At 39.0% G+C, this 22,282-nt stretch overlaps 1 long non-coding RNA gene across 3 annotated transcripts in view; it reads left to right on the forward strand.

The window, feature by feature from the left end:
- The window catches only part of LOC122538889, a 173,877-nt gene that overhangs the window by 140,086 nt on the left and 11,509 nt on the right, over positions 1-22,282 (forward strand). The window contains exon 5 of one of the 3 annotated variants that reach the window (XR_006308941.1): positions 14,888-15,320. The exons of the other annotated variants lie outside the window; for them this stretch is intronic. This is a non-coding gene — a long non-coding RNA (uncharacterized LOC122538889). Of the gene's footprint in view, positions 1-14,887; positions 15,321-22,282 lie in introns of those variants that run through there. 3 annotated transcript variants of the gene reach the window in all.

Here is a 22,282-nt window from a genome sequence, read left to right on the forward strand (position 1 = left end):
AAAAAAAAAAACAAAAAGAAAGAGGGAAAAGGCGGCGAGGGACGCGCGGCTGGGAGGAATGAAATAAATGGAAGCGGGGAGAAATACGAAATGCAAAATACGAAGTGATCACGCGATGATCGTTAACTGCCTCGGCGGCGGGTCGGTTCGGAACGGTAACACGGGGCGGGATTTGAAATTTCGGGGCCAGCGTCGCATAAATCGTACACACCAGCCATCGCCGGAAGCGAGTTCGCGATTCCGGCCAGGCCGTCGATCATATTACGCGGTATACGGTTCATAATAACGAGATCAAGTTCACGCGGCAGCGTGAGTGGATGCGCGACGTCGCGCCACGGTTGTTCCGCTAAATCCGCGGAACGCAATTTAATTCCCCGTGCCCTCCCCCTTCTCCTCCCCTTCGGTTAGCCTCGTGTATCCAATCGGGCTAATTCCCGAGTTCGCGAGTTCGTCTGAAACCAGAGGTGTCGCCGGCGCCGCGATAATCGTTTAATGGAAACGGCTGATCGTATATCGAACTTTCGTGCACGTTTAGGCACTTGCAAAAGTCTCTAAAAGTTTCGGCGTTATTTTAAAATCTTGCGAATTTTTGAACGAGGCGGCGAGGTCTCTTGTTTCGTTTTGCGATTGCGTGTGCATTTTCCCAGTGAGGTTAAGTTGCAACCCTATGCGCTGGCAACTGGTTCACGGACCATAACGAGTGACCAAACCGTATACAGTAATTCGTCGCTTTCTTTCTGAACTCGTCGGTATGATACTATCACTATAGATAGAAATAATTAAGAAGCAATAAATTTATTACTTTATTTTGCCTGGGTTATATTTAACGTATGTTTATGGCCATCATTGCGCCAAGTTATTCTTATTTGGGTACTTGTCTGACATCAGTTTGTCAACAATTGCTGTTATATTACGAACTGAAAAGTTCAAAGGAAGAATATGATGGATCTTTTTACTTTCTTTCTACAAAAATTTACAAATTGAATAATAATCAATACTCGGTCCAGTTAATTCGTTTCGTAAGCCAATATATATCGTTTGTTCGACTATCAGAAAAATCATTTCGCAAGTAATTGCGTGGTTTTGTCAGGTTTGTAACGAGCTTTGTTGCACTTAATTCTTTTGACCGTTTTCGCGGTTCGCGCCATCATAGTTTGTGACCTGGAATACGCTTTTGATTTTTTTTTTTTTTTCTTTCAAACAAACGAACAAATAACGTAAAAATATTGAGTTTGAAAAGAAAGGTAGCGAGTTTTCCACGTTTATTCTCAGTTAAACAATTTGATTGATTCCGTTCGAACGACTCGATTAACCCGAATGGGAGTTTGGAAAGGCACGCGTCTTTTAACTATTTACATATACACATATACAGTTTCGTCGACAAGTTCATCGTCGAATTCTGATCGAAACGAACTCTTCCTTTTCTCTCTCTCTCTCTCTCTCTCTCTCTCGTTTTTCCCTCCCCGTAGAATCACCAGTGTGACAAAAAGAATGGAAAGCATCGCTTTTTCAAAACGCGTGCCGCGTGACCGAATTTTATCCAACCGTGCTCAATCAATCCGCAGATCTGTCGTCGTTTTCACCTCTGGCGCGCAGTTGGTTCCTGCAACTGCGCCTTTCCAAACGCCAACATTTTTCCACCATACATTTGAAACCCCCTCGCCAGTTCTATTATCAATTTCGCCGGAAAGCTCTGAAATTCGCATTCGCACGCAGCTCTGCGAACAGCCTGGGGACATTTGAACTCATAGTCGATGCCGGCGCAGAGAGAGAGAGAGAGAGAGCGAGAGAGAGAAAACGAAATAGAGGTATATAGAGGTTTGCGGCAGTTGCTGGTTGCGTCGAGGCAGGCCCAATCAAATTCCAACAATTACCAGTCCGTAGTCTGGGGCTGGTTTGCCTCCTCCGGGCGAAAACCGACTCGTTTTACAGTCGGACCAGAGCAAACCCTTTCTCTCTCTCTCACTCTCTCTCTCTCTCTCTTGCCCACCCCTTCGGTCGCTTCTCCTTCCTTCCTTCCTTCCTTCCTTCCATCGTCCGCTACGTACCCGCCGTAAACCCAAATTGCATTATTAAAATCTAATCTACCTTCGGCCGAGTACGTACATATGCCACGGCCATCGGAAATCTGATACACCCGATCCTGACGCAGGTTCAACCTGGCCCCGCGTACTCGCGCGTACACACAACCAGACTCGAGAGACAGGAAATAGATGGACAGGATAGGGCGACGAGGAGAATCTACTGGCGCGCGCCAGGGTGAAACAGAGAGACACAGAGAGAAAATGGAGATGGATACCAGCGGAGTCGAGAGGGTAGATCGACAGATTAGAAACGATTTCGGGGATTACCAACCCCTAACCAATCTCTCACCGACACAGCAAGTTTCTCCTGCTAATAGATGCAACGCGAACGCAGCGGTGTATGACTTGTTCCGCGAACGTTTGACTGTTCTTGATGCCGCGCGAGGGTAAACGATGGCGGAGATTGCCAGAGGTTTTGAACGGTGTGCGCGCAACTTTGGCCGTTTCAACGGGCCAAAGGGGGTTTGCGAAGGGTAATGGTGATGGTCTCGAACGTGGGACGGCGGGGTACGGGCGATTTAAGAGGATTAGAAAATTGGGGACGCAGGTCGGGCGAGAGCTGTTCTTCTCTTGCGCTGGCAACTGATTGCGAACCATAACGAGCAACCAAACCGTATACGATAATTCGTCGCTTTCCTTTTCAACTCGTCGGTATAATATCACTGGATTGGAATTATTGAGAAGTAATAAATTTATTACTTGTTTTGTCTATTTCGTTTTACTTAAATATATAATTTTACTTATTACAACATGTTACGCTATAATATGTTATAACATTACCTATGTTATGCCTAATATAATCTATATTCTAGTTAAATGCATTGACTTTTAGTGTGTTTGTTCTTAAATTATATTACAGATTAAAGCTGTATTCACTTTTAAATGAAATGAAATTTTCTACAGTGTCAGAAAACGAACATTACTTATAGGTATCGTTAACCCCTTGCGCTGGCAACTGATCGCGCGGACCATAACGAGTGACCAAACCGTATACGATAATTCGTCGCTTTCTTTTTCAACTCGTCGGTATGATATCACTGGATGAGAATTATTGAGAAGTAATAAATTTATTACTTGTGTTGCCAATTTTTGTTTCACTTAAATATATAATTTTACTTATTGTATATATAATATGTTATAACATAATAACCTATGTTATGCCTAATATAACCTATATCCTAGTTAAATACATTGATCTTTAGTGTGTTTATTGTTAAATTATATTACAGATTAAAGCTGTATTCACTTCCAAATAAAATGAAATTTTCTACAGTGTCAGAAAACGACATTATTATCGATATCCTTAACTACTTGCGCTGACAACTGATTCGCGGACCATAACGAGTGACCAAACCGTATACGATAATTCGTCGCTTTCTTTTTCAACTCGTCGGCATGATATCACTGGATAGGAATTATTGAGAAATAATAAATTTATTATTTGTTTTACTTAAATATATAAAACTGAGAAAGCATTGCAATTTTGGGACAAAAAAATTTGCGTGGCACGTCATTTCAGTGCAAGAGCTTGTTCATTAGCGGGGAGAGATCATTAATAAATTCCTCTGCGAATCATACTTTTATACTTATATATATATATGTATATACGTAAATGACGGATTATCTTTTCGAAATTCATCTTGCAATTGGCGATTATTCACACTGTCTCCTCGCGGCGAACGAATTTATGAAACTGAGGTTTCCTCTTTGGATAATGAAATTGCTCTTCCACTCCTTTTCTTCCAATTTGTGAAACGTTTTTTCCTCTAGTTTATAAAATTCGTTAATTTATTAAATTCCTAATTTGTAGAAACGTTCCTTTCTAATTTTTCTTGTGAAATTCGCACGGACATCTGCAGTGCAACGTGTCCGCTGCAGCATGAAAATAAATTCTGTTCCACTTGCAACCGCTGATATACATTGATCTCTGTGTCTCGTTCAAGAAATAGAGGAACAAAAAAAGATTGTGCAGAATAATCGAGAACTCTAGAAAGAAATAATCCAGGCTTACAATTTGTCTGTATATACCTAACCCTATCGTGAAAGTTTAATTTAACCCCTTTCTGATTTATCTTCGTACAGATATCGGTAGTTGATAACTACGTTAATATAACGGTGACGTGAATATTTCTTCTAGAATATCTCTGATCAACGTAACATTGTCACGTGTGAAACGTACAGGGTGGGCCAAAAGTTTCTTCAATATCGGAAAATTTCATGCTATCGTCGGTAGCTCCAGTGTTAAAAATGATAAATCATAGGTATTATTAGACACTAATATTCAATATAAATTTCACCATCACAGGAATTAGACTGACAGGTTGATCGCCCTCCCCATTGATCGTTCCATTTCAAAGTTCACTCCCCGTTTCCCATTTACCTAAGCAGCGATCGTTAGACTGTCTCGTATAAAATAAAATGAAATAAAATATAGAAAGACAAACAAAAAGGAAGAAAGGTGGAGAGAGAGAAACGTGATGAACGTACAATCGTCATAATTCACCGATGGATAGCCGATTCCTTTTTTTTGTTTTCAATCCTTTTCTCTTGTCGGTAGGTTAACCACGCCGGAACAAAAACAAAAAACGGAGAGAACCCTTGCTCGCACGGAGGCGTATTAATTTCCGGGAGCTTTCTCTCTCTCTCTCTTTCACTTTCCCTTCTGCTCGACAAACGAAAACAAACGACTCGTTTGAATGTGGGCGACAGACGCAACCATTATCTCGCTGGTTTATGGAACTAGGCGAATCGTAGGTAACAATCGGCCGGTTTAATATTTATACGTTTGCAACAGGTGAGAAGCGCGGTTTGAGCCGGGGCCGCAATTAACGAAATAGAACAAAAAGGAAAGAAAAAAAAAAAAAAAAGAATGGAAAGAAGAAGAAGAAGGGTGAGAAGAGAGGATATAAACGACGGTCGACGGGCTACTTAGTCCACGCCCTTCGTGAGATGGGGCTCGGACGAGCAGCGCCGAATTTAAGGCACGATGTTTAAAGTAACCTCGAGACGCTCTAGGCGGGGCCGAGACAATATTTTTAAGTGGTTTCCGGGACGCTTCGGCGAGCGAGCGCCCCTTTTTTTCCCTTTTTCGTTTCTCCGTTCGGTTCGTGGAACGAGGCAAATCCTCGCGATGGACACGAGGCAAACAGAGAGCCGCTCATTAATCTCGCGTATAATTACCTGGCCTGCGTGCCTACGTTGTACTTTGTGCTCGAGTCTCGTAGCACCGCGTCTGGGGGGGGCGTCAGACTAGGAATCGAGTGGCAGATTTTCGATGGAAGGTATTTCTCATGTGAAAATTTCAAGTTCATCCGATAATACCGAGTAATCTTCGATTTGAAAGTAAACTGCAGTTCCGCGAAATGCGAAATTTTAATAATATTTATATATAATACTCTTGACGTTTTACATCTGTCATCTGTGCAACAAGTGACTTTCAATGACTAATGACTTTGAGGACTGAGAAGGAAATCGTGCCTTAGATTAAATTAGAATTTATTATCATATTTGGCTTCCTTTAACTTTTTCCAATCGTTCGATCCTCGAGAGTCAACTGCGAATCAACTGCGTGCGTTAAAAAAAACACACTATGCACACAAGTTACTCCTTCATTTGAACAACGGGTACTGAGAGCCGATCAGCTCGACTCTTATCAGGCGGCGATCTGTCGGGAGTTTAAAACGCGTTGCACATTTCGAAGTTTTGGAAAGATCGGGCAGAACGCAATAATTATAACACGATTGGGAAGAGTTTCTCGCAGATGGGCAACGTGGCGGAGGGTTCGTTGCTCGTCGGACTCGATCGCGGGGCGATCGAATTATCGGCGAATTGTGGAGGTTCACGGCGCGTTAAAGGTCGATGAATAATTAACGGTTGGGATATTGTCAGCGTGAAGTTTTTAAGTAAAGATTAAAAAGCCCGGGCCGGCTTCGTTTCAAAAGCTACGACAGAAGTTGCGACAGCTTAGCCGGCCGATTAAAACCAGCGTTTAATGAAGCTGGAAAAGTGGATGATAATACGACAGAAGTTTTCTTCCTCCCCTCAAACCTCCTCCTCCCTCCCTCCCTCCCCTCTTCTCCTTTTCTCCCGTGACAGACGTAGACGTATTTTTAAATATTCATGCGATTTAATATCGGCGGTGATTCGCGCAATAAAGTCATGCAAACGAGTCCTATGCGGTGTTGGCCGGTTCGCTGCTGCAAGTATTATCTCTCCCCGGCGGAGATAAAAGCTTTCTAAAATTATCCGATCGTATCTCAGAATTGGAAACCAACCCGACGATCCTCCGCTTTCCGTATTTTCCTAATATGTATTCATAGACGTTGTTGCGCTGACGGAAATTTCAATGTTTTAGCATTTTGGCATTTCGTCAGATATATCGAGCGATTCGTCGATTTAATTTTTTTCGCTTCAAAGTTCTGCCCGCTTGGCTTGTATTCTCCAGTTTAAATTAAGTGCACGAGTGTTTTTTTAGTGGAAGATCCGTTGGTCTCCGTTGGTTTTGGATTTTACAAAGATTTCTCGAGTACTAATCTACATCACAAAGAAATTTGACTCCTCTACTACGAGTTAAATTACAGAGAATTATTTGTAAAAATCGTGGTTTGTGTTCCAGTTTAAATTGCGCACGAGTGTTTTATTGGATATTTGTAGTCTTTATTAATATTTTTTTTTAACTTTACAAAGATTTTTCGAGTACTATAATCTATGTCACAGATTGCCCCACAAAGAAATTCGATATATCTGTGGATCCACAGCTATATCGGGATCAAATTACAAAAATCATGTTTCATTTGTTGGTCGATTTGTAGAAATTGTGACTTGCGATCTGCGATGTAAATCCGCATCACTTCGAACGCTCTTCTACGTTGTAATCAGACTTCAAAGAACATAAACCGCTACGAGTGGTCATTATCTCTCGCTAACTCTCACCAATTGGAAAATTTCACACTTCCCTGCGACGTCGTTTCCCTCCAAACCACGCTTTTCGCTCGTTTTGCCAATACGATTCGTTAAAATCATCGAACGAACGATCCGTTAACGACGATTCTTTCTCCACCGAAGAATGGAAGATGATGTATATACCAGAATGAATGAAAATTCATCTCTCGTGACTTTTCTTTCGTTCGCCCAAGGGCGAGGAAGCGTTCCTGTGTTGGTCGTTGCATCGCCGTGGAAGAATGCAGAGCGGCCTGTAATTAGAAATACAGGCCACCCTGTGGGTGGAGAAGTCGACTCTCTCTCTCTCTCTCTCTCGAGTCTCGGAGGCAGATCGAAGGGTCTGGAGCCAGCTGGAGGAATGACAGCGGTTTTCAGAAAAGAATAAGCGAGGCGTGGCACTGCCTCAACTATATGTACGTATAGTATATTCCTCGCATCCGGCAGTATACATCCGAAATATTCGTTCTCTCATCCGCATTGTCAGGCAAATTTACAAGACGTGGGAGGCGATCTATCCACGTGGATCGCTCTCGTTTCGTTGTTTCGCGTGGAAATGAGCCAAACGGAGAGGAGGAAGAAACGCGTTGCATATGCGAACGGGGGAGGTAGAAAAGAAAGAGAGGGAGGAAGAAAAAAAGAAGAAAAAGAAGAAGACGGTAAATCATCGTGGCTCGTTTCGCCGCGAAGACTTTACGAGCGGCCCGGGCTGTCGACGTTCGATAATGAAAATACCTGTGTATTTATTGTTGCACGTCGATCTGCCCGGCAGACGGGCGAGGCCCTCTGCTAAATCCAATTATCGCGACGTGAAATGTAATTGATAGGCAGCACTAAATTCAGTCCCGGGCCGTGCGCAGTCGATGCAGTCGCCACTTTCGGATTTTCGTTCCAGTCCAAACTCCTGCGCTGGAATCGCGCACTACGCGCGTCGAGAATTTTTTATTTTTTTTGCCCCAAAATTGTGATATTTTCTCAGTTTTAAGTATAACCCAGACGAAATAAATAATAAATTTGTTAAAGTGCTTCTCAATCATTTCTATCTAGTGATATCATACCGACGAAAGAAAGCAGCGAATCATTGTATACGGTTCGGTCACTCGTTATGGTCCGCGAATCGGTTGCCAATGCAAGGGGTTAAACCTACTATTGAAGCTACAATTTTAAGAAATATAATTACATAATTATATAATATAAAATATAAAATATAAAATATAAAATATAATTATATAATATAAAATATAAAATATAATTATATAATTATGAATTTAATTATATAATAAATATAATTATACGATTTGTACAATTGTAATAAATGTAACCCAGGCAAAATAAATAATAAATTTATTACTTCTCAATAATTTCTGTCCAGCGCATATCAAAAAGAAAACGACGAATTATTGTATAATGGTTCGGTCACTCGTTATGGTCCGCAATCAGTTGGCCGGCGCAAGTGGTTAAAATTGCGCTGGTCGTAGAAACATTTTCCGAGCGCAACGGTCGACGAATTGTCAACGAGGGAAACAGATAAGGAAATCCATAATAATTTATTCCCGCGTCGCTGAGGTTTACAATCATATCTCTGGTAGCCATTTTTTTCCTAAAAGTGTATCAGAGGGAATGGTAGTTAACACGATCTGTTGAAAGCCGGCTAGCTTTATCATTCGACCAGATAAAAATGGAACAGCTAACGAACTCTTTGGGTTATGTTAACGTACGCGCACGTATGTACGTGCATACGTAGAAGAAAGATAGGTGGCTGTTGGTATCGATGGCTTGGGAGGCCAGATAAAATTCGTGGGATAGAGCGGAGGGCAATTTTTCTTAAGAGGCACGATTTATCTTCGGCCACTGAACGGAGCGGCGGTGAATGAATGCCAAAGCCGTATCAAAAGGAGGGGAAAACGCGAATCACACGGATGAATGGAAACGCGATCCATGAATCGCGATCGTTGTGTGCGCGCACGATGCATTCGTTTCGCCATTTGCCACGTTACTAATATTCCCTAGTATTGCCTCTTTACTCCGAGATTAGCTGCCTACGCGCATTACGCGCGTGTTCTTATCTCGCTGTGTGCTTTTCAATTAAGCGCGGCCAATTAAACTGATCGAACAGGAAGCGGAGAAACGTTAAATCAGCAATTGGCGATTACCACGGAAAGGAAATGATAAGCCATGTTCCCCGTTTATTCTTTCTTTCCCTTTTTTTTTTTTTTTTTTTATAGAGGAGCGATGGATGTCAATTAATTTCACATTACCGAAGCTACATTTTTCATTTCCTTCTGCAGACTGGTCGTAATTTCAAATGTCAAATAATCGAGTAATTTTAGACCGAAATCCTTTATTAATGTTCCTTAGAATTTAACGAGCGAGTTTATATTGTTTTAATTACCAATTAGGTACGTACCAATTAAGAATTGGATATATATATATACCTTCACTGCTGTTTTTTTTAACACTTCGAACATGATTATGTCATTAGTTTTTTTTTTTTAATGTTAAAGCATGCCATCTCCATTAACCAGAATTAGCAATTTGTTAAAACTTCATTTACCTCATTTACCGTAGTTTAAAGCTCTCTCTCTCTCTCTCTCTCTCTCTCTCTCTATTGAATTCAATTATTCGATCAATTATATAAAAATAATATAGCGACACATGTTACTATCTCATGAAACAACAATACAGTTCCAGTTTCAATTCTGGCAAACGCGAATTAAAAGAGCAAGTCTCTCGACGAACTTATCAGTTGATGTTCACGGTTAACTGCATCGTCGTTAACACATCGCGTCCGATATCTCGCAAACGAGTTCGAAAACTGCGAGGTTGGCCAGTCGTTGGTATAAAAATACCAACAGTTTTTATCTTTATATAACGGCGCAAGCTTTTTAACGTTTTTTCTTTGAAGGCCCCCGGTACGGTTTAACGAGGCAATGAAAACGCGTTGCCAAAAAGATCAAACCACCATTACACGCGATTCGCCTGTGTTTTTAATATTCTTGTTGCTTGCCGTTGGTCACCGCTACCGATCGTTTTCACAATCCTGCCCCCCCCCCCCCACCCCTCCACCGATTAATCTTCTATAATCAGAATTTTAATTGCTTACGAGCGCAAAAAAATTCGATTCCCCGGTTGCGTTTCCTCTTCATTCGAGCAAACAATCGATTATACACTTTCTCATCTTTTTTTTTTTTTTTTTTTTACTTTCAATCGGAGATCTGAGAAATAACGATCGCTCGTAAAACGATCGTTAACCTCTTGCCCCGTGAGTTTTCTTCGGATTTCACGGTAACTATTTAAACGATCGTAAACCAAAATATCGAAACTTTACAAGATTGAAGAATCTTTAATATAAATCTTTTATAAACGTATATTTTAATCACTTCGAGTAGTAGGTCAGACTATGGATTTGTGCAGAGAGAATTTTAAAATTGTGCGCAAAGACACGGGTAATGTACGAAAAATATTCGGGACGTGTCGTTTCTTACCAAGCACAATCTCCCACCGAGGTTCCATTTCGTTAATTGTATCGCCAGAACTGTGGATTTGCATAAAAATCTGAAGGGCGGCCGAAAGCAATTCTCCACCGAGATTCCATCTCGTTAATCGCGCTCCTAAAACTATTCAGCGACCGAATTTCATTTTGTCAACCAACACGAGGAATCCACAGTCCGTGCGTAAACAACAATTTTCCTTTACATCCTCTTGTTTCCATCTTCCAAGTTGAAATAGAGTTTTGATCTCGCAAACGATTCGATGTAACGAACAATTGTACCTCGTAAGTCGAGCTGAAAATTTGACGACTCGTGGCACGCGAGTCAGTCTGTTGAAGTTTCCCACAACTTGCTTTAATCATCCGGGAATTAATTAAACGCTGATCCAGATTTCGATTCTCGATTAGCCGAGTTATGTTAGCGGCTCTTTCTCTTTCGCGAGTTCCATTAAACCTGCAGGCGGAAATATTTCGAAATACGAAAACGAAACCACCGGCCATTTTCGCAGCTGATAAAGCCATTTGCCGAGGGAACGGCTCTCTCAGGGCCGTTTCGACTTTCGTTTCCGTGGTTCTCTGCGGTTCCGCAACGGAGGATTCGCCCCGGAAAGTTACACCGGTGGCAGAAACCTTTCGGTGAGATTTATCAGAACGTGACTCGCCGATAAATTTAGACGCCGGTAATGTTTAGACTTTTATGGCGGATTTTTACGAAGTTTGTAGGTAATTTTAATGTAATGTAAATGCGTAATGTGTGAAAAAAATATACTTCTGACCATCTCTTCGCACTTTGTATTTCGCGGATGGACAATTATGATTAGGAAATGTATCTTTGTGCACTGTCTCAAAGATTATTCATCGTCGTAAATGAATATCACATGGATCTTTTCTTTGAAAAATAGAAAAAATTACCAATGTCACGCCAATGTAAGATCATCAGCTACGAATTTACCTGCACGTGCGTAAATTTTTGAACTTGAAACATTTTTCGAAAGCTTTCGAACAAACTTATTTAAATTACAGTTATTGTAATTTATAATTTGCAATAAAATTATAATAAACTATAATTTATAATTTGTAAATTATATAAAAATTATAATATTAAAATTAATAATATAATTAATAAATTATATAATATTAAAATTAATAATATAATTAATATAAAAATTATAATATTAAAATTATAATATTATATTATATAATTACATTAGTACAACACTGTGTTATAATTTGAATATCAAATCCATAACGTAATAAATACAAAGCAGCAGAAGTAATTAATAACAAAGTTGAAACGTGTGGAATAGTATCACAGCATCATAATACATAAAAATTTTTCTCATCTTCGAGTAAATATTAAAATCTAAAAAAAAAAAAAGAAAGAAAAAGAAACGGCGAATTATTCCCATAGACAATTGAGTTCGTTTCGTGCGGCGAGCGTTCGTTTTCGTCGAATTAATATCAGGGTGCCCGCGTCGCGCGAAATTTCGCCCGTGAATCAGCCCCGTGTAACTGGAATTCCACGAGTCGCCATTAGTACGCTATCCACGCGATGAGGTGACACGCGTCAAGGTGGCAGGGCAGGGTAGAGAGCAGGGAATGGGAAAGGCCCATTGATTCCGTGGAACCAGTTTCACTCGACAGTTACGCTCCATATCCCAATTTATACACGCAGTCGGCCGCCGAGTTGCGCCAACTGCGTTAGGGTGAGTAGAGAAAGGCGAGGAAGAAGGGCGACGTGTGCCGCGTACGCGAGAGAAAGCACACGCATGAATGGCGCACATAGAATTCAATGAAACCTACGCAGCAGCCAGTGCTTGCTTACGCGCACACGCGTTTCACTGGCGATAATAAGACGCGACTGCACGACCTCAACTCGCTCGATTGACGAAACACGCTTTCGTCTTATTCTGTGTTCCCCCTCCCCCAATTTTCCGACCGCCGTTCGGAAATTCGAGAACCACGAGAGAATTTTTATTTCATTATTCGCCACTACCCGAAGGGGGGTGGAAATGAATTCGCTGGATAAAATTGAATTTTTCGTTCGGCTTTATCATGTTATCGTCCTTTTCGCGTTGCGGTAACTATAAAGTCGTGTTCTTTTTATAAAGAATATATATATATATTTTTTATAAATATTGTTATATTTATAAATTTATAATATATATATATATATAAATATTATAATATATATATATATATATTTATGAAATATTATAATCTATAATATTATAGATTATAATATTTTAATACGTTATAACGTTATAAATATTATAATCTATATATATATTTTTTTTTTATAAATATTGTTAAAGTGTTTGGTAGAAAGATGTTCTTTAAGTAGAAACGATCGGGATTGAAAGTAATTGGTAACGTATGTATTTCGAGGGATACAAGCTTACAATTAGTTATAAGCTAATTCTACTCGCACGGCTGAACTTCGTTTATTATAACTTCAACGTCTGAATCTACCTGCTCAGACATAAATCACCGTGACATTAGCTGTCGCAGATGAAACGCATGGCAAACTAATACGAGTTTCAACGCGTGCTTCTTTATTAATAATTATTAATTAGCAACACTTTTTTTTACGAAGCTATGAAGAGTTTAAAATATGAACAAAGATTGATGAAAAATTGTCGACACTTTGTACTGCCGTGACTTTGTAAAAACAGAAAATGAAAAAATTGTAGAACAATCTTTTTATACTTGTTTACGTTCTTACGTACTTTTATATTTATAAGCGTTCTTCCACTTTATTAAACAATATTTCGTTTCCTTCATAAATAAATAACTCTTCTCTTAACAATGTCTCTATGGACATTGAAAACTTCTTTTTTTTTTTTTTTTGTTAACTAGATCCACCGCGATCTTGAAGCTCAAAGTCTCCCCTTCGCGACCTCATAAAATTTGTTCTTAAAAACGATCGCCTTTCCACGAAGTTGGAGCAAAACTCTTCATCGATTGTGCGAATACCTCTTTTTATTATTAGTCACAGCGTCTCGTCTAAATGGACGTCACCCTTCAATTTCTTTTTACTGTATAACTCGTGTGTAAGCAACAATAGCGCGCAGCAATATTAACGAGAGGCCCTATTTGAAAAAATATCGTCTCGATGGGACAAATTGTCCGGACCCTCGGCTTGATTAAATACAACACTGGTCACTCGTGTGTTTTAATTGTGAAAGCAATCACGGATGGACGAGGTTCGCCGCGCCGGTGAAGCGTTATTATTGAAAAAGGCTCGAGCACTTCCACTCGACGTAAGGAAAGAAAAGGAAAATAAAAGTGACGCGTACGCAAGGTGCGCAGCGTGTATTTTGCGCCGGACGTCGCGAGTTACCGCGCGCGCGAAAGAGAGAGAGAGAGAGAGAGAGATGACGTTTCGCAAATTAGACCTGTTGAACGAGCCAGTGGCCAGAGCTCGTTCGAATAAGACTCGCGATGATTTATTGCGCGCATGCATCAACGGCGAGGAACAGAAGTTACATTACGGTGTATTAATGCAGGGGAGGCAACATTTTCTTGCAAGCCGACAGCGCGAACCAGAGTCCTTGAGTAATTTGCATTTTCCCTCACGGTAATACTGTTAACGTCGCGGTGTCGCTACGCGCCGCTTCTAATACGGACAACAACGCAGAAGCAATTTAAATATATAAAATAATACACTTGTACGCGGCCTGTTCGAAATTGCTTTGCGATTAGTCACCTTGATAAAAAGCAAATCTCGAGACAATTAAAATATCTGGATTATATTCTTAAGTTACACGCTCTTTAATCTGCTAACGTAATTATGAAATAAGTAAAAGTCTTTCCATACGTTGTTACCTTTGTCTTGATAACGCATTGATCCTTATCGATGTACTTGTTAAGCTTTCGTCGAAAGATCTGATCGAAAGTGGGTGCACCGGGGGGGAAGAAAATCTGCAAGCTTAGTTTAATTAGGTATACGAAATAATAAACTCTCGTGATGTAAAATTTTAAATTACTTCAATTTTACGATAATTGTAAAATATTTCGTTTGTCGACGTCTATCTATGATCGGATTTTCACGAGGGAAAGAGATTTATTTATTTTCACCAATTAAATATCCGAACTCTAATCATCATTTGGTGAAATACGATAGTTTATGGTAATGAAATTTTAAAAATCCTAGTAACGTAAATCTCATCTTTGGAACACACGTAGATCACGTCATTTCAAGTTCTCCGTCCCGTTTAAACCTCCATCTCGTTTTTTGGACGATTCCTCACGACTGATTAAATGCGATCGATAGTAAATTCATAACTTGCGCCCATTGACGAGAGAATTACTGGCAAAGAGGAAACGTTCGCAGTGACTTCAACGTTCGTTTGATCTTTTCATACAAATCCAGAGGGAAAATCGTTCGATGGCCGATCATATTGACCAGCTGGGTTTCACTGTCGCTGACTCGGAAAGAACGGGATGTTTCATTACTACATTTACGCTCGTAAACTGCGGGAACGCCCGATTTCACAGAGTTCGCAACGGTGGAAATAAGTAGCGGAGATCGAAAGGTAAACGAGGACAAAGGCAATCCACCGATCCTTTCATCTTTTAAACTGTTTCACCATCGTCAGTGTCTTCCTTCTTTTCTTTCCTTTTCTCTTTTTCGCCCGTGTAATTAACTTTAATTAGTCAACTCAACAAACGTGATCGGATAAAGATCAAATATCGTTCATTCGTTTATGCGGGTCGTTTTTTTTTTCCAATCGCGGTGGAAATTAGGTGGACACTAGAAGCCTTTGGTACAGAAATCCGCTAAAGTGTATCGTCAAAGAATTTTCAACAGCATTTACACAAGTCGTTACGTCGAAGAACTCCAATATTTGTGAAATTCATTTTTAATACTTCTGTTGGATTCGTACCAGGGTAAGTATTAATTTGTTTTTTTTTTTTTTTTCTAAATTAATTCTCTAACCGATAATTCTCTTGCGTGTTCAGTGTCTTCAACAGATGTATTTTATTCCAATTTCTTGGCTACTAACATGTTCCACATTTATATAGGTATTATACAGATATTTTAGTTAATATCCTGCATCATAAATTCCCATATTCTACATCACTAATTTTCATCCCACTTTTATATTTCATATACCGTGCTCATTATCTTATTTTCTGTAGAACATTCTCCTTTATCATATTTCAACAATATTAACATTTCTGTTTTAAAATTTCCATTTTAGCAATATTAATGTTTTCATTCCAAATTTCACATTTCACATACCTTGTTAATTGTAATTAATTGTTACATTTTTTTTTAACATCACTAACCCTCAAATCCAGTTTAATATCCCATAAATCATACATCATTCTAAAACATTTTTCCTCACTTTCTGTATACAATATTCTACATCGTATATTCTACACTTTCTATATTACTCCTAAATCCATCTTCCCACGCTCAATACTTGCCTTTAATATAAGCAAAAGGCGAATAAATTTCCCATAAAAATAATTTGTGGACGGTAATTCGAAATTTTCTATCGCACAGAAATTAATCCGTGGACGCTTCGAAAAATTTCTATCCTGACAAATTTACTCCATAGTCCACAAATTTCCCACAAACACAATTTATGGGCTAGTTAGAAATTTCGTAGCCCACAAATTTCTCACAAAGCTAATTTTTCAACGCCTAAAGAAATTTCGTAGCCCACAAATTTCTCATAAAGCTAATTTTTCAACGCCTAAAGTTTCTTCTCCCACAAAATGAAATTCCTTGCCTAAAAATTATCTCTGTAGGATATACAATATGAAATGTTGGAGACACAAGATATATAACGAGATGTGTGATGTGAATTATCAAATGTGTGTGGAATGCAGAATTATCAAATGTGGAATATAAAATATAGGATATAGAACGTGATGAGATGTGGAATGTGGAATACAGGATATTGGATATGTAATAATTCAATTTACGGTGTGGAATATGGAACGCAGGATGTAGAATAACTGCACAGGAACAATGAGAATGGAACAACGAGGCGTGGAATATAAGATGCGAGGTGTGTGGATGCAGAATGTGGAGTGTGGGATACCATCTGTGAAACGTGGAATATCCATAGATCGTTATGGGATATGCAACACTGTGCGTGACTATATATGAATATGGGATGTAGTACGTGAGATGTAGAATATTGGGTTCGAGTAAAACGGCATATGGGACATTTTGAAATTCTTCTGATACTCTGCCGGTAGCGTAACCTATCGATATGCAGAACTTACCACCTTGCACAACAGCAACACGCTCTATAATTATTGCGTCAGTGGATCAGAAACATTGTCGAGCTAGAGTCGTGACTATTGACAAACAGCTTGGTAATTCACTGGATGTTGGTCGTGGCCAGAGAGAACGGATCGTGTCTCTTTTAACCATCTTGCGCTGGCAACTGACTGCGGACCATAACGAGTGACCGAACCGTATAATTCCGTCGCTTTCTTTTTCTTTCGAACTCGTCGATCATTGGGTAGAAATTATTGAGAAGCAATAAATTTATTCTGTGTTTTGCCTGTGTTCTACTTAAGTAAGTACTTAATACTGCGAAAATATTGCAATTTCGAGACAAACAGCTCTCGACGTGCGTGGCACGTCATTCCAGCGCAAGAGGTTAAGCCTCGTGCACACCGACGTAAGATAACCATCGCGAGCGAACAAGATTTCTCGGTGGCCTTTCCACGTCGTCGTTTCTCTCCTCTATACGCGCGACACACGGTTGCGACCTCGTATAACGTTCTCTCCCCTTGGAGAGACGTTGTAACCAATCTCTTTCCACGCTGTGAAGTTTTCCAGCCAGGGGCGAGGGGAGAGAGTGGTCTGTCGGTGAAAAGACAGGGCCAGAAAACTATCGGCCGATAAAAAGAATGGTTCTTTAATAAATAATGGGCCGAGTCGCCGGTTAGACAGCCGCGTCCCATTGTGAAGCGTTTCTTTTGGCTCGGTGAAACCAGCCGGAGAAACGAGAAGTTGAAGACGCTTTTGGCGAGACCGGTGTGTGCTCTATACGATCGTCCCATCCTCTCGCTTTCTCTCTCTCTTTCTCTCTATTCTCTCTTTCTAGAGAATAGAGATTCGCTACCGTTTCCGTTTCTTTTTCATCCTGTCGCCCTCAACAAGGGAAAAGTATCGCGTGTGCCTCGCGATTCACACGAGAATCGGTCGAGGATTCGTTCGATTGCCAACGGGATCTGGTATCATTTCGAGGAAGAAAACGCCGGGCGATCAGGACGATCAGGGAATTTCGTTTGATCGTCGGACAATCGCATTGATGGAGAATCCTCTCTTACCCCCCCCCTCCCCCCTCGATTGATTTAGTGCTTCATTGTTGTCCGCGAAATGGAAATTTTATAATTTCCTCTCGGTGAAAAATCTGGGTTAAATCTAGTGAAGAGCATTTTAAGAGAAGAAAGGCTCGTAAGAATCTGAGATTTGAGTGAACTGTACTGGAAGATTTTTTTAATTCCAATTACCAGTAGTGAACTTGAGCTCGAGCGTCGAAAAATCAAAATGTCTGGATACGATATTTATGAATCCGAAGATTAATTTCAAATTATATATATATATATATACATATATATGTTGGTAATGATGGAAAATACCAAAATGAAAACACAGAAACAAAGTTATAGAGTTGTATAATATAATATAATATATATATATATATATATTTGATATTATATTATACAAAAGTTGTATAATATAATATATAAGTATTATATATTATATAATATATAATATATAAGTTGTATAATATTATATATATATATATATATATATATATATATATATATATATTTGATATTATACAAAATAAAACAAAGAAATTGTACTCTACATTTTCCACGTACTTTTGTACGTAGAATAATTTTCCATTCAACCGTGAACCGAACACAGTTCGAAAGTAGACAAATTAAAAAGATAACTGAAGAGGCGTACGACACGCGTGTGAACGCTAGAATACTTCGCAAGTCCTCTCTATCGAGTTCATCGCAAGTTTAAGCGTCCAGGGACAAGGATCTCCTCCTGGAATGCCTGTTACGACGAGGGGGAGGGGACTAGTAAAAAAAAAGAAGCTGAACTCTTGCTTTCACCCCGGCTAAGTGCACCGTAACATCCTCGCTCATTAGCTATCGAACGATTATCCTTCGATGTTCAACTATATTGTTCTATACTGGTCTCCAGCGACGATCGATATCCCGAAATAATGAAAAAATAAATTACACGTCGCGGCCAAGTATAAAATCACTGTTGGAAAAGTGTGCACAGTGACTTTGTAAATAAAAAATTTCATTTCGGCGAACGACCAATTTTTATTACGTTGCATCAACGCTGCAATTATATCGCAGAGTTTGCGCAACAGAATTTCCACTTCTGTCAGTATTTTTTTTTTTTTTTTTTTTTTTTTTTAGAAGTATCTGTTACGAGTACGATTTAACTCTGGGGAATATTTTCGTGTCTTCTAGTATCTTCTAGTTCCCAATCTTTTTTCTCTCCCGTCCATTCTTCAAAAACTTTCGCAAATGTCTCTCTTTCTAAATCAAAACTCTATAACTTCGTTTCTGTGTTTTCATTTTGGTATTTTCCACCATTACCAATATTACTTTTCCAGTGGACTAGTATTTTTGTTTCTATCGGCTCCCAAAGAAATCCAGAAGCATTCTAAAATCTTTCTACTACGTCAAAGGTTTCTTCGAGTGAAAAATCCACTTGGGGAAAAAATCGAGGAAGAAATTCACGGATAAGGAAGGTATCTAGTCAAAAAGAAGTCCTTCTCCGTATTTCCGACTTTTGCGGTGAACTTCACCGTGTCCATCTATTCTTCCGATGATACCGTTACTTTTCTCGCCAATGAAAGTTGCAATTGACGCGATATTTTTCGTGAATTACGTTGTCGTTCCACGACGACGGGTTAAGTTGCTTCGATTAACCTGTCACGTTCTCGAGGATCGGTCGAGAGGCGAGAGAGGAAAGGGAGGAAAATATAGTTGGAGAAACAGCGGACACCCGATTATGCGATTAACCGGCCGATCTTTTATGCATTCAGCCTGTCCCGCGATAACGTCTCCGTTTTGACAAAGTGTGTTGGAGTTACGTGTGTAAGTACGTGTATGCTAATATTTATATAAGAGTGGGACACGTATGAGGAACTCGGTGGAATAAGCTTTCGAGGACGACAGTGAGGATCGATGAATTGCGATTTTTTTTCCTCTTTCTTTTTTTACTTCAGCGAGGTTAAGGGTTGAAGGTGTCTATTAGAGGCAATTTGCATCGGGCGACACTGGTTATTCTTGGATTTTTATTCATTTACGACGAGAGGGTATCGTTGAATTTCACTGTACACGATAACTCGCAATTTCTTGCGTTTGTGTTGTACGTGAAAATTAATAATTTTCGCGTCTGTAGGAAAATTTTTAAATGAAAGAAATTACATGCAACGTGAAAAATTATGTGAAAATATTGAAAATATAGATATGCTACTTCTCTAAATTTTTATATCGCCAAAAATATGAATTTTCAGAGAAATCTGCGGTTTAATAATAATGAAAATATTATATATAAATATTATATATTATATTATTATAAATATATATATATATATAATATAATATATTATTATGAATATATATATAAATATTATATATTATATTATTAATAATATATATATATATAATATAATATATTATTATGAATATATATATAAATATTATATATTATATTATTATAAATATATATATATAATTATTCTGTATAATATACCTATTCCATATATAAAAATAATTATTCCAATAATAATATTCCACCCCACGGAAGAAACAAACAACAATTCTTCGACGAAAATAACTAATCAACGTAACGTTTCCACGGAGACGGAGACTTCTGTCCTCTTTGTAAGATATGTATCCAACCCGAAAGAGAATTAAACGTCGAAAGAATTCGCAAATGTATTCGTCGCCGTCTCGCACAAAGGATCATATTGCAGTCCCAACAAAGGATCACGCACCCCTGAACGATGTACACGGAATCTCGAGGTAGGAATCGATGTCCATTCTGGATCCGTGGTACCTGTTTTCCAATTTCCAGCCGACTCGTCCGAAGATCCGAATCTGTCGTGGAACGGAGTCCACGATGCAAGACGTTTCACAATATTGTCGGTCCCGGGGACCGTGACACGAGACCTTCCCCTCCCTCTCGATCCATCCAGAGAGGATCTTGTCCTTCAAATCTTACAAGTAGAAGGGGAACAACTACCTAGCGGGATTTGAAACCCTCGTCACCGCAAAACTCCACTGAAAATCGAATTCTCAGGGCATCGGATGACGATTTGGCCCTTCGACGGTCGTGCAGCTCGAAGAAAGGAAGGAAGGATACGAAAAAGGTTCAAGCTAGTTTCAAGACGAAGTGAGATGGAGAGAGAAATTTGTATTTCGCAAAAGAAAATCGTAAAATCGGGCTCATTTTGAAGGTTGAAGTGCCTTCTTTCATTTTGTTCTAGAATGTTTTTACATCTTCTCTTCTTGATAAAAAAATGTTACAAATTATTATTACGTGTAGTATGTAAAAACATCGAAAAAGTTTTTAAATTTGAAGGTCGAAGCCTTCTTTTTTTTTTTTTTTTGTTATTTTATTGAACTTTGAATATTAGGCTTGGATGACGAAGATTCAAGAAATCGTGATATTCTCACCTAGTTCAATTCAATAAATAATCGATAAATTGGCGAAGAAAAAATTCGTAAAAATTTTGGGCGATTGTTGTAAAGAGGAGGATTCAAAATCTTCAATCGTGAGGAAAAATTTTTCAATGTTTCCGCGTAGTGTGATAATTACGATAGCAAGAAGAAAGATGTCTTCACTTTGCCATTTTTGCTACGTAATGGCAAAACACTTTGGAACAAAATGATCTGTGCATGTCAAGCTTTAAAACGAGCCCGAGTTTATTCCTGCGCGACTTTCTTTTTTCTCTCAACAAGATTATAATAATTTTAGAAATGTTAATGGAACAGATAAGTTGAAACGAGCTTGGAAACGAAGTGAGATAAAGAAAAGAAAATAGACTGTTCACAAGAATTTTTGGAAATTATTGGAAAAATGTAAAGTGTACCAGAAATGAAGTTCTTTATTATAATCCTGACCTTTGATCTCGTTTCGTCGCAATACTAATTGTATACTGACCATTATATACAATCAGTAGGTAGATAGTAATGACGGAAGTAATTGGATATTAAATAGTACGTAATTAAATGAACGTCAGGTTTCGTATTAATTAGCGTAAAGTTCAACAGTAATAATTGAAGTGTATGGTTGAAAATTGACGGTTCCGGAAGTACGTAAATTAAGCGACTTTCATTACGTAACCGACGGATCATATCATGGATAATAAATTAACATTAATCAGCGGATAGTCGACACACAAAATAATTTGATTAATTCTGGAGAATTTTCCCCCGCGAAAGTGACCGAATGGAATTTCAAAATTCCCGCCAAAAGGAAACAGCACACGTACAGAGCTTCGAAGAACACATATTCTTCTTCTTCTTCTTCTTCTTCTTCTATTTTTCTTTAATGTCGCATCGACAGCGAGGTCATTAGCGACGACGGTGACATTAGATATGCGTGTAGTAGTTTATGTTTTTGAGATATTTTAATACTCTTTGTATGTCATTTTGAGAAGTCAGGTTTATGTTTGCGTATTTCTGTCTTTGGATTTCTGTGGTGTGGCATTCGTGCAGTATGTGGGTTATTGTTAGTGGATGG

The sequence above is a fragment of the Frieseomelitta varia genome, unplaced genomic scaffold (genome assembly GCF_011392965.1).
Source record: "Frieseomelitta varia isolate USP_RPSP 00005682 unplaced genomic scaffold, Fvar_1.2 scaffold_182, whole genome shotgun sequence".
Classification (NCBI taxonomy): Eukaryota; Metazoa; Arthropoda; class Insecta; order Hymenoptera; family Apidae; genus Frieseomelitta; species Frieseomelitta varia.